The sequence below is a fragment of the Diabrotica undecimpunctata genome, chromosome 8 (genome assembly GCF_040954645.1).
Source record: "Diabrotica undecimpunctata isolate CICGRU chromosome 8, icDiaUnde3, whole genome shotgun sequence".
In the NCBI taxonomy this organism is placed as follows: domain Eukaryota; kingdom Metazoa; phylum Arthropoda; class Insecta; order Coleoptera; family Chrysomelidae; genus Diabrotica; species Diabrotica undecimpunctata.
In genome coordinates this window covers 50548273-50564005 of record NC_092810.1, presented here as the reverse complement: position 1 = coordinate 50564005, position 15733 = coordinate 50548273, and the positions used below count along the sequence as shown (strand labels likewise).

Genomic DNA, 15733 nt, shown 5'->3' with positions numbered 1-15733 from the left:
TTAGTTTAATACTTTTTCGAAATTCGACAAGAAAATTTATGCTGCCCATTGTCCACTTGGTAGAACCATTTCTCAACATTCTGAATGTTCTTAAGTCAGCAACAAATATACAGACCTTAATAAATTCGGTAGTGTCGTCTCTCCCCTACTCCCAAACGCACGCGCCAATGCTAAAATGATATCACAAGCGACTTGATATTGCGAAAACTGTCTATTCAAAGCTTACTACGACCGAATCGACGTTGGCGCTGAAATCTCGGTGAAAATTCGTGGAAAACGCGCGTAAAGTTTCGCGGGAGTTTATCGGTGCAAATAGTTTGAATTGTCTTTTAGTTTTCATAAAGTTTGGATTCAATTTGCAGTTCAACAAAGCACATAAATGGATTTGTTGTGTAATTTATTTGCTAGCAAGTGATTGCGCTGTGACTATATTCTGCAAGTTTGACACGTAAACGTGATAACTTTTAAGACTTGTAAGTAAGTTGTATGTATTATATTCAAGTACCATTATTTTATAATATTGAATTTTGTTATCTAAAAATAAATATAGTCCCGGATTGAACGTTAATCATTAAAACAATAAATTTTTATTTAACAGTTTAGCTTTTTGAAAAAAAAAAAAAATGACAACAAAAACTTTAACAAGAATACAACAAATATGTTTTAAAATATTTTTATATTCAGCACTGTTTATATATTTTGTTGTATAGATAGTTCGTTTCTAACTCAATGTATTCTGCCTTAGTATAATCTAGCCCGTGTGTCATGTACTGACCACTAATATATTTTATAGTATGGCTTTAAAATGGTGAGTGTAATTGTAATAAAACATTTAATGATTTAATCTTCAAGGATAACTCATTTCATTGGCATCTCCGCCGGACCAGTAATAATATCGTATGTGGTGTGTGAATTATTATAAATTGTTTGATCAATTCAGAATATATATATATATATATATATATATATATATATATATATATATATATATATATATATATATATATATATACATATATATACATATATATATATATATATATATATATATATATATATATATATATATATATATATATATATATATATATATATATATATATATATATATATATATATATATATATATATATATATATATATATATATATATATATATATATATATATATATATATATATATATATATATATATATATATATATATATATATATATATATATATATATATATATATATATATATATATATATATATATATATCATGAGGAAAGCCACAAAAAAATTTTGGTTTTTTTAACAGATATATTTTGAACTATAATAAATAATATTTATTATAGTTGTATCAAACTTTATTTAGTACATTTAATAAGATAGAAAATAGGCTACTGTAACAATGATAATTTAGATAATCTACGGTTTTTTAACAGAATTTCGTCGATATGCTTGTAAAACCCGAAAAACAAAAATTAAAACCAAATAATATATTTTATACGTTTTGGAGTATAGACCAGGGAAATAAGCAAAAAAAGTACCCTGCTTGTGACATTGAACTGGCAGGGCAACCGACAGTTATTTTTAGTAGTATGGATCTCTGTAACAAAAAGCTATATGTTTCCTGCAGTCGATTTTGTGGAGTTAGTTATTAACAAATCAATTTCAAAAACGGTCAATTTTTACTTTTTTCGTCTATCAGCAAAAAGTAAATTAATTGAAAAAAATTAAGAATAATAAAGTTATAATACGTTTCAAATGTTTTTATCCTTATTTGTGGCTTAGAAAGTTGCAAAATAACTCAGAAATTTCGGCTTTTTGTAAATGTTCTAAACTTTTTTAAAAATAAACATACAACCTTCATATTACACCAAATGTTGGATCTTACAGTGCTTAAAATATGACCAAAATCTTATAGCGATCGATCAAATTGTTTAAAAGTTATTTTATTTGATTTTCCCAAACTTTTTTTGCAACAATATAAGTCAGAAAATCATGGAATTACAGTAATTCTGAAAATATTTTATAAAAGAAGAAGGATAATTTTGATTATAAATTACAATAACGTTATAACTATTTTCTACAGGAAAATATTTTTTTATATTTGGCAAGCCTGCATTTTTCTACAAATTAAAAAAAAAAAAGAAAATGTTCTAGTAGAATTAGGAACAAAGTTAGTTCCTTTGTTAAATTGACAGCAGCTTTATTTATAACAATTAAGAGCTTTTATTAACCCTGCGTTGGTCGCAGGTGAGCGTGAAGCTCACTTGTCATGTATATGACTTATTTTGACTTTTTATGAGTCAAAAAAACAAAAGGCATAAATATAATGATTTATTTATTAAAGCTAAAAAAGGCAATATTTTTAACAAAATACAAAAAGGAATAAAACATAAAATATAAATTTTGGTACATCTACATAAATAAGCATAATTCTGAAACAGCAACTAGAATAATAAAAAAAATTACTCAGATTCAGGAACTTCGTCGCGTTCACACTCTGTGCTAATGGTGATTGTATGTTCTTTACAAATTGCTCTGAAACACTTGGCGCATTTTGACGCTGTTTTTCCATTTTTTTCTTGGGGCAATAGGAGCATTTTGGCCTTGCACCTGCTTGATTTTCCTCAGGAACATCTCGTTTCTGTGTCAAAGAAGATTCAGATATTTTTTAATTTGCAAAGTTAGCAAAAATGGCAAGTTTTGGGCCGTTCTTTTTTGCATATGTGGGGTAATGGGTTGTCTGGCTAAAATTTTCAGATACTCACGTGTTGGTTGGCAGGAATCTAATACATTTGTCCTAAATATAATGTTTCCATTTATTCCAGCTATGTTTAGCATAGTAAAAAAAACAGTCAATGGCCACCTACATGTGATTCTTGCCACTGAATAAAGACACTTCAGTTGGTCCACGGAATCTACTCCCGATTTTGTTTGATTGTAAAAAGTAACTACTGCTGGTTTGCAAGCTTCACTACTTTCTTCGTCATATTCATGGAGGTTTGACAAAAGCAGGACATTCTTATTTTTTTGGGACGTACGAAACTAATGAGCATTCACGACCAAAAGCAAATAAACTGCTACGGATTGGCCTTTCTTTAGTTGCAACAAATATTTTAGGAGTTTTACGTTTGTTTTTTCTAATTGTCCCAACTAAAGTTATTTTTTTCTTTGTTAATTCTTCGGCCAAAGAAACTGACGTGAACCAGTTATCACATGTTAAATTTCGTCCTGAATTCATAATGGGTTCACACAATCGTTTCACCACACTGGCTGGACTGTTGTCAATACAAAATGGACCATCACGCTGCTTTCCTAAATCTCCATTTACTCTCAGCCAAGGCAAATATTTTTATCCAACGTAACAGATAGAAACGTTTCAGGGGCATTACCATTTTGAATAACTCTGGTGCTGTATAATCGTTGCTCCATAGGTCATTTAGGTTGGTGTGTCGGGATTTCAAAACTCCTGCTATGTCCAATAATCCAAACACTGCTTTCATTTCGTCATAGTCAGTATCTAAAACATCTTGTTCGCGTGGAGCCGTATTTTTCCGTCAGGTGTCTTCTTTTACCTATTATCTTTTTGACATTTTGGCTTAATTTTTCTTTAAGGGTCAGAACGATCTGGCAGCACTCCCTTTCTGTTTCCTTTAGAGCTTTAATTATGCCGTTATTTGCTTGATCTACATGTTCTATTTCATCTTGCAAGTCTTGTATATGTCTGTAGTGTATCTTCATACAGGTCATGGTTTTCTGGGGGAATCCATTTCCTTTTCCTTGTTTTTGGGTTCATCTTTGTTTTTTCCATCTTTGCTACGAGAAAAAGCTAATAGCAAATTTAGGCGAAATAGTATGAAAAAATGTAAAAATATACATTAAAATTGTCTTGAATGTCAAGTAAAAGAAGCAAGTACGAGAAATAAGGAAGTAATTATTAAAAATATGTAAGAATTAGTTTAAATCTCTGAAATAAAATAAATTGTAAATGGCATCTAAATAACTTGTAAATTATAAACGTCAGTCTAAAATAAATAATAAATATAATTATCAATTGTAAAAATAAAGTCAGGTCAGATTTTGGGTAAGATAAAAAAAGGTACATACAAATAGACTATATTCGTACCAGTGAAATTAAAAGTAGTGATTAACACTCCAAAAAGAAGCAAACACAGTGCATATAAATAAGGTATTACAATTAATTTTTGTAAAGTAAGTTTTAGGAATATATTTATATGTATCTACGGAGGGGAAGTAAGACTAATTTTTTCTGTAAAGGGAAGGAGACGGTTTTCGTAATCTCTCAACTATTATTTTTTCTTTTAAAGGGGTGAATGAGCTAGGGTTTTAACCCCTAATTTTTAAAACGCAAAATAATTTTAAAATATAATATTGAATATAAGTACTTCTATCCAATACAACGATAAATGTTTAATATTGAAAAAATTCATTAACCACATGTGAACTGGAACTGGCACGTTAATTACCTTCGTTAGATATGTATAAATAGGTACAAGTACGATCATTGGGAATATACATATAAGAATATTGTTTCACAATGTTACTTTAGGTCGCGGACCTGTGTTTATAAATATTGTCTTGATATTAGTCGTGAAATGTAAACAACGTAATATTAACGAAATAAAGTATCTAGTTAATTAAAATATATTTTGTTATAAGTTTTATTACTTAGGACCCAGAAGGGCACCTTATCCCTTCCAATACCACTTTCACCCTTATCTCCATAATACTCCTTTAATATATCAATACAAATCTCTGTATGTTAGTACCGATTTGTTTTCTGCAAATTCACGAGTTCAAAATTCATATTTCTTAAAATACATAATAACCAAAAAAACTACGTTGTGATTATTTTTCTCTCATGTTTTCTATAAATCCGTGGTAGAAAAAATTTCAGAGTTTTTAGAAGTGATTGTAACTAACATTTTATTCTGTAGTATTCTCCTGAATAAACTGTTCATGCTTAAGTTCTTCTAAAATCTTTTCACATTATGTTTTTCAAAGCCTGTACCCAATTTTTTTAACTCTTGGGTAACTCTTATGAAACTCTCACCTAAACAGTTACATAAGTTAAAAATGGTTTATACAAAATATAAATAAAAATTATCTTCTCTTATATTTAGTGGACAAAGATCTTTTTCAATAAAATTTTATTATTGTTTACTAATCGCTTCGTTCCTTAAAGTTAGCAGCGAAGCAATTTTTTCCAAGGAAGGTTGACTATTTATTCTTCTTTTAACGGGAAGAAAGCGAAGAAAATGCCTATGTTTTAACTTTGAAACCATATCGCAGTATTTTTGTACAGTGAATACATCGTTCAAAATTTTGAACCAATGCTTCAAACTCTATTAATTCAAAATACATGCACATACTTCACACAATATGCATGTTTGCATTTTTATGTTTAAGAAATTCTTATCTTACCTCAGCAAAATTTGTCCCAAGTATTTTTTAATTTTATTTTTCGATTCCATTCTGATAACGCGACAATAATGACAAAGTGCACTCTGTCGAAGGTTCAAAGCTCAAATATGCGTAATTTTGCAACCGCGCCCGATTAGTAATGTTATAGACATTAGACGTGTAACGTAAACCACCGCAACTTATGCAATAGTTGGAAAAGCGTCTAATAGTAAATTGTCGTAAGTCACGTACACTCATCGCTCACATTTACCTACGGTCACATTAACACTCGAAAAGGTTACTTACGTTATTTCACGTAATGCCACCAAGATTAGTTTGTATAGCACCGCAATATAGATGTAGTTTCTTCAGGTAATGAGCCACAGAAAAAAAAACTGGATTACAGAGGTGTACCTACCCTCTGCCATAATAGTGATATTTTGAAATATGAAATGGATTGAAACGTTACAATGTGTTTGTATTTTACATGTACCTTAGTTTTATTTTATATAACTTCTTAGCGATAATAATACTCTCTAAAGTAGAATAATATTACCTTATTTTGTCTTTATATTTAATAGTACGAATTATTGATTCTAAGTTTCTATTTTTATTTGGTACAATTTTTCACCATGATCAAATACATTTATAATAACTATATTTATTATTTAATTTTTTAAATATAAAACATATTTATTATTTAATTTTTCCTAGAAATTTGTCACTATCTCGACAATAATAATTGGATGATGATCAATGCAACACATTTATAAAAAAAAATATCCATTTTATTCATTTACTGGAGTTTGAATCCTGTATTTGTCTGTTATACTATTCGAATGTAATCGAAATGCTTTATATTCTCACCTGTATGGTTCCGGCATTAATAATATTTATACAATCTGTATTTTGTTTTGTAATACATATAAAATTCATGCCTTTGTACAGCTTTCTTGATAGGTAGATCAATAAAATTTATTAAGCGTATAATATGATTTTTATTGTGAATTTTCTATGTAATTGTGTAGAGGTGTTATATTTTATTAATTGCTTTCGATTTGTTCACATGAAACTAATAAAGATCTGACCTTGTCGTTAAAGTTGTAAAAGTTTAAAAATATGTTTCTAATAATTTTAAAACTAGTAATTTTCACGATTTTAAAATAAATTAATATCAAAGACCTGGCGTATCTGTGAATTTATTGCAATCCTGTACAAAGTCAAGTAGATAATAGTCCAATTACAGTATTCGCCAAAATTAAACAATACCGGAAGTGAACATTGTATTTATTGAAACGAAGCTTCTATACTGGCGTTGTACTACTTTTTCTTTATAGTAAAATGCTGATGCGAGCGTCACGGAACTAGCGCTACAAAATGGCGTCATAACGGACATACCGCCACAAGATAGCGTCATCACGGAACTAGCGCCACAGGATGGCGTCGTCACGGGTAGCGTCATAAAATAGTGGTTCTTCACATCGATTTACTACTCTTGATCAATTATATTCTAGTCATCATATATATATATATATATATATATATATATATATATATATATATATATATATATTCTAAGCAGGTTTAGATTAAAAACATCATGAAAAATAACTAACAAAAGACAGACATTAAATAAAAAATAAACAATAAAAAGCATATAAATATGTCAGCAAAAGATTCGATTCGAATCGATTGTCAAAACTTAAGTCATAAAATGTCATCCGATTAATATTGAATCATCTGTTTGAAAACTTGAATATGATGATATAAGTTTGCCTAAGAAAAAATGGTCGAAAATTAGGGTTTCCAGCAGTTAAAAACGTAAGGTATCCAAGATAAAGTAAAATAGAGTTGGGGCGGTACGACACTAGTTTAACAAGTGATATTCTGTATATTTTTATATATCTATCGACGCATGCTTTAAAAACTCGCACAACTGACACTTCAAACTAGTAGCGTTGCGCACAAGCTGTCTTTTATTTGATCTTTGATACCTCGAGTTTTTAACAGCTGGCAACCCTATTTTTTGGCCAATTTTTGTCAGCAAACATATCATCATAATAACAAAAAAGTTAGCTTTTTTTATAATTTTTAATTTTTTGTCAAAAATTAATTTAATTGAATTAAAAATATTTGCGGCCACTTTTTGACTGGCAACCTATTCTCAATATATTGTTTTAATTTTAAGTCTATGTAAAAATGTGAGTTTGATTAACTACATTATGAAAGTGTTGATCCTGCAGTGGGATCTTACGCTATTGTATGCATGTACTGTTAACAACTCACAACTCACATTTTTCATCTTTATTGGTATAGAATAAAATAAACCAAAAATGAATAAATTATTGCATTATTAGATACTATTATTCTCTGAGATAAACAACTTTCTTAGTACACTACTTTTAGCGAATATATCTACAATTTTATTAATATCTATTTGATGGGCAACGTCCGATCAGTTTATAAAAAGAAGTTCTGAACTAGCGATGGTGACGGGTAAAGTTAAAAACAAGATGTATGCATGACACACTTTTGGTATGCCAGTACTATAGCCCAGTCTGGTTATACAAAAATCATCGATTTCACGGCAAAATGTTTCGCAGATATCTGAAGCTTTTAAGACATAGGTGGGGGTTACTAGATGACGAATAGATAAAAAGATACTCCTATTTTTACCTTGCGTTTTTTTTAAACAATAATTTATGGTCAGAATTTGATTTTTTAACTATAAGTTTTTTCCCTTATAATTTAAATAAACAATATTTATACCATTTTTTTATATCAAGAATATCTTCATTTTGCCGTTTTTTCAATTAAAATTAATAAATAATTTACGAAGATATTTGCAAAAAAGCAGTTTTTTTGCACTAATTTATAAACTTAATTAATTTTTTTATTAACAAAATAAAATGTTATTAATACATTTGAACATTGAGGAATTACCGTCCTTTAAATTTGTACGAAATTTCCCCCCGATCGGTCAAATAGTTTAAAAGTTATTTAATTTGTTTATCCCTGAGACTAATTATTTAAACCATTGAACTTGCCCTATGAATGATGCTAGACACATTTACCAAATTTCATAGGATTCTTTAAGACTTATACTATCTCAGAAGTTAAATGAATATTGAGTTTTCATCTAAATTATTTACAAAATAAACGTTTGAAAAAGGGGTATGTTTTTTACTTATAAACAATTGTAATAACTTCTATATTTTTTAAGCTACAGACTTGTATGTACAACTATTAGATAGCTGGTAAAAAAACTTACATTCAACAAAGAAAATTAACCTTCTATGAACAATAGGAACGAAGTTAGCGACAATTTTTTTCTTCATTATATCTCCATTGTTTATAAACATTAAGAAGTAAAATTTGCACAAATTTTGAATGAAAATCTAAAATTTATATTGAATTTTATGGCTATAAAATTCATCCAATTTTTCGAAACTTAAAACCTTTCGAAACGAAGTTACTTTCGAAAGATCGACATAGGGAAGTGGAGGGGAAACTGTTTTAGCTCCTCGCTGCAAAATTTAATATTATGGTTACGGATTTATCATTCAAAAGCTTCAACAGTTCTGTAGGAATTTCATCAGGTTCATTTGATTTTCCATTTTTAGCGTTTCTTATTGCGTATTCTACTTCTTCTTTCAATATATCTGGCCCAGTTGCATTGATTATCTGAGTTAAGTTGTTTCTATCGTCTTCAAATAATTCATTCAGGTATTCTGTCCATCTTTTTATTTTATTCTCTAGATCTACAATAAGATTTCCATCTTTGTCTTTAAGTTTACCTATTTGGCATTTCTTTATGCTTCCTGTTATCCCTTTTACTTTTTTGTGCATATTTAACGCATCGTACTTTTTCTCATAGGTTTCCATTTCTTCACATTGTTCTTTAATCCACATTTAATTTCTTTGTATTTGTCTGGGTAATTCTTCATCTTTCTTCTTTGTTCCATCAAGTCTAGTATATCTTGTGTCATCCACCTCTTATTCTTTGTTGTTGTTTTTGTAAGATGTTTCTTTCCTGCTGTTTGTATAGCTGTATTTATGTACTTTAATTTTTGGTTAACGTTGTTTGTATCGTTAATTTGTTGCTGCACTGAACGAAGGTTTTCATTTATTTCTTCTTCTGTTTCTTGTCGTATATTTTTGTTTCTAACTTTATTTAAATCTAGTGCCTTTCTGTGTGGTCTTCTAATCTTTTTTGGTCTCGCCTCTATCACAGTAACTACCGGGTTATGATCTGAGCCTATATCAGCTCCTAGGTATGTCTTAGTACATTTAACAGCATTATGATACCTCCTTGCTATCATAATGTAGTCTATTTGATTTCTCACTATTTTTTCTTTGGTATGTTGTGGAGATGTCCATGTATATAACCGTCGAGGAGGTAATTTGAAAAAGGTATTTGTTATTACGAAGTCTTTACTTTGGCAAAATTGAATCTATCGATCTCCTCTGTCATTTCTGTTTCCAAGCCCATATTTTCCTACTTGTTCTCCTACCTTACCTTGACCCACCTTGGCATTAAGATCGCCCATTAATATGTTAATGTATGGAAAGACTGACTTAATAAGTGAAGACAAACAACCTGCAACAAAAAGGTTCTGACCTGACAGTGAAGTCGAATAAATGAACCAAATTTTAACTTTTAAACCAATGTATGTAAAGAAAATAAAAAAAGTAAAGTTCAATAAACATTGCAAAATTTAATAAGGCAAGTGATGAAAAAATCGACTTATTTTATCAAAGCAGTAAGGCAGATTAGATTAATATTGTATATCATATTTGTAAAAAAAATAGAATAAAAATCAATATTGTTAATTATAAAAATACAAACAATTATAATTAATATAAGGAATATAATAATATAATGTGTAAAAAATTACCTGAAATTTAATTTATAAAATATATAAGTATTATTACATCATTGATATAAAATGAAAAAACATATGTTGATTTTCCGGGATTTTCCGAGATTTATGGGGGGTGAAAATTATGTCATCATTATTAATACTGCGACAGACTATTCGAGCAAATTAAAAAAAAGTAAGTATTTAGGTTGAATTTCAAATGGACTCAATTTTTCCGAGTTTTCCCATATTTTCCGGCCAGTGAAAACTATGTAGTTATTCATATTTCGACGAGCTACCCCAAAATAAAAAAAGAGGCTTGCAGCTGCAAAGTAAGCCGAGATAATGTAAATTTTTCCTACGTGTTGCAATTTGAAGTTCCGATGCCGAAAAAAAAACAGAGCTGAAACAGATATCCTCTCCACTTTCCTATGTCCATCTTTCGAAAGTACCGTCGTTTCGAAAAATTAGATAAATTTTATAGCTATAAGTTTCAATATAAAGTTTAGATTTTCATTCAAAATTTGTGCAAATTTTACTTCTTAATGTTTATAAACAATGGAGATATGATTTCTTTAAAAATAGTCACTAACTTCGTTCCTATTGGTCATAAAAGGTTTTTTATTTTTTAATGTGAGCTTTTTTACCAGCTATCCAATGGTTGTACGTACAAGTCTGTAGCTTGAAAAATATAGAAGTTATTACAATTGTTTATAAGTAAAAAACATACCCCTTTTTCAAACGTTTATTTTGTAAATAATTTCGATGAAAACTCAATATGCATTTAACTTCTGAGATAGTCTAAGTCTTAAAGAATCCTATGAAATTTGCTGAATGTGTCTAGCAATATGCATAGGGCAAACTCAATAGTTTAAATAATTAGCCTCAGGGATAAACAAATTAAATAACTTATAAAATATTTGACTGATCGGGGGGAAATTTCGCACAAATCTAAAAGATTATAATTCCTTGATGTTTAAATGTATTAATACCATTTTATTTTGTTAATAAAAAAATTAATAAAATTTATAAATTAGTGCAAAAAAACTGCTTTTTTGCAAATATCTCTGTTAATTATTTATCAATTTTAATTAAAAAAACGGGAAAATAAAGATATTCTTGACATAAAAAAATGACATAAATATTGTTTATTTAAAATATAAGGGAAAAAAATAATAGACAAAAAATCAAATTGTGACCATAAATTATTGCTTAAAAAAAAACGCAAGGTAAAACTAGGAGTATCTTTTCATCTATTCATCATCTAGTATCCCCCACCTATGTCTTAAAAGCTTCAGATATCTGCGAAACATTTTTCCACCTTTTTTTTAACCAGACTGGGCTACTAGTGCAATAAAAATCTATCAGAATCATTTTCGTTGCATCATAAATAAAGTTCGCTGATTCCAACTGTGTCCCTAATGATTTTCTAACAAATTGTGAACACTCTTCTCACGATCTGTGGTAGTTAATATTATTTTAGACAGTGTTTTTCAAATTGTCATGTAGTTCTGCTTTACATAAATCACAGTTTGAAACTTAGATAAGCACCTAGTCACCGATTAACGTTCTGCATTGTTAGCAAATGATCCTATCTTTTAATGAGTTTTTTGTGATGATCTTTTAATGAGTATTTTCAAACTACTTGCTTGAATAAATTGCTTAAAACAAAGTTTACACTGGTAAGGTTTTTCTCTAGTATTCATTCTTAAATGTATTTTCAATAGACTTGCTTGTCTAAATTGCTTAACCCTTGTGTGCATACCCGATTAATCTGGTGCCCACCACGACACTTTTTTTAGTATAATTTGATTAAAAATTACAATTTGGCTTGGAACGTCCGAATCGTCATTATATAACTCAATTGTAAGGCAATGGTGCTTTTTGAGATATTTCAGGATTTTTTTAAGGACAAATAATTAAGTTCAAATTATATATATGACTATATGATTGGGTAATAATAATATTAATGAAAATTTATGTAAAAAAACAAAGAAAAGATTTATTTATTGAATTCTAAACACTTAGCAAAAGTTACTGCATGCTCATCGCAGATAGGCTTGTCACATTCGCAGCAAGCCTTTCGTGTTTTTCATCTCTTCTTGATTGTTTGTTTGTAATAAGTATGGCAGGAACTAATGACTTTCTTTCTTTCTGATGCATCTTTTTGAATAGCTGGACCTGAAGCAGCCTCCACAGGATTTACTGGCTGACCGATAACATTTTCAATAGCGATCTTGGTGCTATAATTTCTCATTATTTGAATGTTACGATATCGATCTTCAGTTATTGTTGGCGTTGCATGCTCTTCGCTCAATTTACGTATAATTAACCGTCGCTGGTTGGATTTTTTGGCAACATCTTATTATTTTCATAATAAATGAGGTATGAAGAGAGTGAGGCAACGTCTAGAATCTTAAAAAACATAACCACTGGCCATCAAAAAGACAGTAAAGCATACTTCTCTCGATTTATTCGGAACCATTATACTTGAAACGTAGGTTTTATTTTTCTTCAAAGTGCCAACTTAAGTTAACTTTCATGAAAGTAAGTGTTTGGCAAGAGATAATGTGTAAAGTAATTAACCATGGTAATATTTCTACCACTGCCCCAGTACTCAGCTGCAAGCTCTTTCACCACTCTTTCTTCTTGATTTTTCTCCCGAACATTACTTGTTTTGCTTGTGTAAATGATGCCATGCAAGGGATAAGCATTTTTAGCGTCGCAAATCCATCAAATCTTGATGCCGTATATTGCTGGCTTTGAAGGAATATACTGCGTAAACTTTATGCGACCGCGAAAAGGATAAAGTTGTTCATCGATCGTTAAATTTTTCGTCGGCTTGTACATCTCAGAAAAATTTTGTGTTGAGCATTGTCCAGAGATCACGGATCAGAGTTGCTTTATCTTCTTTTGCGGGTTGCTGGCATGTATTAGCGTCATCAAATCTAATTAACGGCATGATGTTTTGAAACCTACAGATCCCCATTGTCGCTCGATAGAGTTGATATGAATTTGAATGCCACATATCACTTGTATGATCGATGTTAGAATTATTTACACCAAAGCAAATCAAAATAGTCATGAATGAGTATATTTCTTGTACAGTAACATTTTTCCATTCTCGCTTCGAATCTGGATGTACTGCGTTGAATGCTGCATACACTGACAAAGCCTTTTTATTTGTATGTCGAACGATAATATCTACCATATCTATGGTAAATATCTTTTTGAAAGTGTCGCATATTGAAAGTATTACGATACTTCGATGAGGTCCACTTTGCTGACGCAACAGATTATGAGATGCAGTTCGATGTCGATGAAGCGACGTTTTATTCCATACAGTTTTACCTTTGGCTATGTAAGTGCATATTGCTTCCATCGCTGCTGCTTGATTCTCTCTATCACTTTCTCCTTCTTCCTCTCTCCCTTGTTTGAAGTCCTCGTCTTCTTCGTTATCTAAAATAAAAAAAAATCATATTAGACCAAAATAAATATTAGTTACAATTTTTTATTTTTATTTTGCGCGGCAACAATGTATAGCAACTGGTATTTCTTGATTATCTTCTTCTTCTTAAGGTGCCTTCTCCATTACTGAAGGTTGGCTATAACTACAGCAAATTGCTCTATATCTTGAGCTGTTCTTAGTATCGAATGTGTGTCCATGCCTTTCCAGTCTCTGATATTCTTCAACCAGGAGAATTTTCTTCTTCCTGGACCTCTTGTTCCTTCCACTTTCCCTTCCATTATAATGATTATTTACACTACATTAATCGCTATCAAGAGCCTCACGTTCAGGCAGAATATCATCTGATAGCCAGTCATTGTCATCGCTGTCAGACTCCCTGTTTGATTCATTATCACAGTCTCCTAATAATGCAGTAAAATAAGCTTCTATTTTCGTGATTTTAATCTGAGACAAAATTCATGCATTATTCACGTTTTCAATAGAATACCATAAAGAAATTTTCAAATAAAGCACTGAAAAAAACCACTGATATACATTTTGTTTTACCTTGCAAATTCAATGCTGAATAATTCCTCCATAACGCTAAAGTATACTGCATAGATTAGCCAAAACTTCACCAACTGTAGCACATACATGTACTTTCGTACTGACGAAGAACACTATTGACACTGACCCACGTCTACTGTTGCGATAGCGTCGTGGGTGATAAGAAGGAAAGTCTTTGTGAGGACCCGGGTGACGTCATTGAAAATCTTGTTTTCTCTACCATTTGTAGAGGTAATGGATTTTGACAAGAGCTATGAGTCATGCTGATGCAGTTCACAAGTTTACTTAAGTGTTATTTACAAAGTCATAGCTCTTATCAAAATCCATTATCTCCACGAGCTATAGCAGGCCAATTCATTTACAAATGCTTCGAATACTTATTTTTGATTTTTATTTACTGAGATAAACGTTAAGAAAACCATTTTAATTGCATAAATAATAAAAAATTCGAAAAAATGAGAGGTGGGCACCGGGGTACCCGGGTATGTAACAACTTTGGTAAAGTTGGGAATACACACAAGGGTTAAAACAAATTTAACAATTGTAAGGTTTTTCGCCAGTGTACGCTCTCAAATGTGTTTTCAAACTACTTCTCTCTCCAATGGCGCTACAGCCCAAATCGGGCCTTGGCCTCCTCCAAACTATGCCTCCAGCCTTGTCGGTCCCGCGCCGATCTTCTCCAGGTTTACCAAGTTTAACGAATTCTGAGATTGGTGTCTCTTTGAAAAGTTGGTAGAGTTCATGGTTATACCTGGATCTTCATATTCCGTTTTCGTTAATAGGTCCAAATATCTTTCTTAGGACTTTTCTTTCGAAGACTTCCAGTTTTCTTTTTGTCTCTTCTGTCATCACCCATGTCTCGCATCCATAACATATTATTGGTCTGATAATAGTTTTGTAGACCCTAATTTTTGATCTGCAGTGTGTGTTTTTGGAGCGAAACACATGATCGAGTGAAAAATAAGCTTTGTTTCCCTTTACTATTCTTCTTTGGATTTCTGGTTCTTCTGTTCCATCCGTATTTAATGTAACTCATAAATATATGAAACTTTCTACCGTTTCAATATCGTCCTTTAATTCAACTGTGCGTCTGTTTCCCCTAGCTCTTGCCTGTGTTAACTTTTTTGTCTTTTGAATATTTATTTCTAGTCCGGTCTCTTTTGCCTTTGATTTTAATTGTGAATATATTTCTGCCGCCTCTTCTGTTCTGCGAGACATGATGCTGATATCATCGGCATAGGCGGCAATCTGTATTGATTTATTTGTTAGGAGATTACCTCTTCCTATATTCAGCTGTCTTATCACATATTCTAAGGTCAGGTTGAATAGAGTCGGTGCCAGCCCGTCTCCTCCGCCAGTGAGCTCATTTTGGACTCTGACAGTTGCTATTGACGAATCCATTGTTGTTTTTACTAGTCGGATGTATTTTTGGGGGATA

At 30.6% G+C, this 15733-nt stretch overlaps 1 protein-coding gene across 1 annotated transcript in view; it reads left to right on the top strand.

Moving 5' to 3' along the window:
* Positions 1-234: 234 nt before the first annotated feature.
* Positions 235-15733, top strand: part of LOC140447526 (orexin/Hypocretin receptor type 1-like) — a 1044614-nt gene continuing 1029115 nt past the window's right edge. The window contains exon 1 of the mRNA XM_072540227.1: positions 235-473. The gene's annotated coding sequence lies outside the window, so the exon portion shown is untranslated. The remainder of the gene's footprint in view (positions 474-15733) is intronic.